The following is a 2,966-nucleotide window of genomic DNA, read 5'->3' on the forward strand; positions in this document are numbered from 1 at the left end:
TGAGGAGTCAGGCTCCACTTTCCTGCCTCCGTGAGGCATCTGACCTTTCTCTGAGTTCTGCCGGCTGTATCTGACTCACTTCTGCTCACTCCAACTCAGAGGATGCCAGCACCCTGGCAATGGTACACGACAGTACAGACAAGCTATAGGCTGGATGTGTGCAGACACTGGCATTATTATAAAGAGAAGATTTTCTTTGATGCGACCCAACACAAAACGTCCCCTCAGACCCTCCAACACAGTAGATCTAAAACTGATCTTGAGATTTTTGTTTTCAGCGACGGCAGACTTCCTTTTACCTCTGAACACAGCTTAAAATGCTGAGCTAAAAAAAAATTTAATTGAAGAGCTAGAAAGATCATGGGGAAGCAGGTTAAATGTGAGGAGAAAATATCACCCCACAGATGTAACCAGCATGACAGAAACACCAAAGCCACTTCCGTACGAAGGGTATTGGCAGGTGCCACCCACTTGGGCTTCAGTCTGGGGGCCTTCGGAGTAAGCAGGACAGAAGTCAAGTCCAAAGACCAGTCCAGGGAGGGAAGACGTAAAGCAGACCCTTCCCGTGTAGGTTGGGACCCCCTCCTCAAGAAAAAGGTAAACCAGAACTAAATCATGCCCCTCCCCTTGGCCCCAGAAAGCAATTTGGGATTGAGAAGAGCAGAAGGAAGGGAAGAGGCCCACTCTGAGAGCTACAGCTGTAGGCTGGAGCTCGGGCACTTTGTCACCCCAGGTACAGACAGGGGTAAACAGGGGGCCTCAAGCTGTGAACTCGTCTACATTTTTCCATCTGTAAGTGTACCAGCTGCCTATCAGAGACAAATACAAGAAGGGGAAGGTGGTTGGGAAGGGATGGAGTGGGAGGTTGGGGTTAGCAGATGTAAGCTATTAAATGTAGAATGGAAAAACAACACGGTCCTACTGTATAGTGCAGAGAACTGTATTCAAGACCCTATGATAAACCATAATGGAAAAGAATTTTTAAAAAGGATGTATACATATGTATAACTGGATCACTTTGCTGCACAGCAGAAATTAATGCAACATAAATCAACTATGACAGGGCCCACATGGGGCCTCACTGGTAAGATGGCTCATTATGTCAACCTCGCAAAGAGTAAAATCACAGTGATCTGCTTGACTGACCAAACTGCCCAAATGGCATGCTGTTTTCTCACTGGCACCTATCTTCTCAAAGCTGCAAGATCACCAGATTCCAGACCTCCGGCTCCATGACCATCCCTTCAGAGAATTTTTCATTGGTGGGGTATAAGAAGGACCCACCCCGTCAGAAAGGGAGGACGCTGGGTCTCCTTAAGAGCCAGTCACCCTCTCATTTTCCTCTAATAAATTTCCCTTTTCTTGCCTGACTTCCCAGCTCTCTCTCTTTGTCTCTGCACTCTCCTTACAAACTATAATTCAAATTTTAAAAAAATATTAATAATTAAAAAAAGAAATAAATACAAGGCTGGAGGGGAACACATCCATTCCTTGGGGGAAGTCCCACAATAATTTTTCAAAGCCAACGGCCATAAGCAGGTCAAAGATGACAAACTACACAAAGACAAGTCAGAATCAGCAGAAAGAGATCCATGGTTACTGCAGATATTGTAATGATCGGATAAAGAAGATTAAACAACTATTCTTACTACATTCTACAAAAATGAACAACAAGCTGAAAATAGCTTCAGGGGATAGTAAACTATAGTAAGTGGCATAGCACATTTTTTAAAGAGCCAAAGGAAACTCCTAGAAGCTTGAAGATGGATCAGAAGAAATTATTGAGAATGTACTGCTAAAGACAAAAAGATGCAGGATACTGATAAGAGGATAAGACACATGGAGGATATAGTGAGAGAAAAATCTAATGTATATTTCTTCAGAATTCCAAGGAGAGAGGAGAAAATATTTAAAGAGATGGTGGTTGAATATTTTGAGTATTTTTTCAGAACTGATGCAAGGTACAAGTGGCCCAGCCACAGATACAAGTGGCCCAGAAAATCTCAAACAGAACAAATACAAAAAATTGATATTTAACATAAATAGAAAAATAAGGAAAAAATATTAAAACCTAGCCAGAGAGAAAAAACCATTTACTTTCAAAGCAACAGCCATTAGACTTACAAATCATTCTCAACAGCAATGATGGAAACCATAGAAAAGTGGAATGAATGAAATCCTTAATGTAATGAAGCAGAATAACTGCCAACCTAGACTCTATACTCAGCTAAAATATCTTTCAACAATAAAGGCCGAATAAAGATATTTTCTTTCAAACAAAAACTGAGATTCATCACCAGCAAACCCTCACTAAAGAAAAATTTAAAACATGCACTTGAGGCAGAAGGAAAATTATCTAGATGGGAGGGTAGGGGATATAAAAAAAGAATAGGGACTAAAGAAAGTGGCTAAAAGAACACAGACAAAGGACATCCCTGGTGGTCCAGTGGTTGACAGGCTGGCTGCCAATGCTAGGATCATGGGTTCGACCCCTGGTCCAGGAAGATCCCACATGCTGCGGGGCAACTAAGCCCATGCACCACAACTACTGAAGCCCATGTGCCCTAGAGCCTATGCTCCGCAACAAGAGAAGCCGCGGCAACGAGAATCCCGCACACCGCAACTAGAGAGTGCCCCCACTCCCCTCACCTAGAGAAAGCCCACGCAGCTACGAAGGCCCAGAGCAGCCATAAATAAGTAAATAAAATACGGACAAATGTATAAAATGTTGTATGGAATAGTAATCATAAAGTCTAATGGAATTTAAAATGAAATGAAAGTACCAAACAATCTAACATAAATTGGGAGTGGGAAACAAATAGTATCAAAATGTTATAGTATCAATGGGGTATTCAGGTGAATGATAAAGGCTTGATTAATTTCAGGCTTTAATAAATTAAGTGTGCATGTTACAATATCTAGGGTAAACAGTAAAACAAGGATCAGGACACTGTTCCATGGATCAG

The sequence above is a fragment of the Cervus canadensis genome, chromosome 18, assembly GCF_019320065.1.
Source record: "Cervus canadensis isolate Bull #8, Minnesota chromosome 18, ASM1932006v1, whole genome shotgun sequence".
Taxonomy (NCBI): Eukaryota; Metazoa; Chordata; class Mammalia; order Artiodactyla; family Cervidae; genus Cervus; species Cervus canadensis.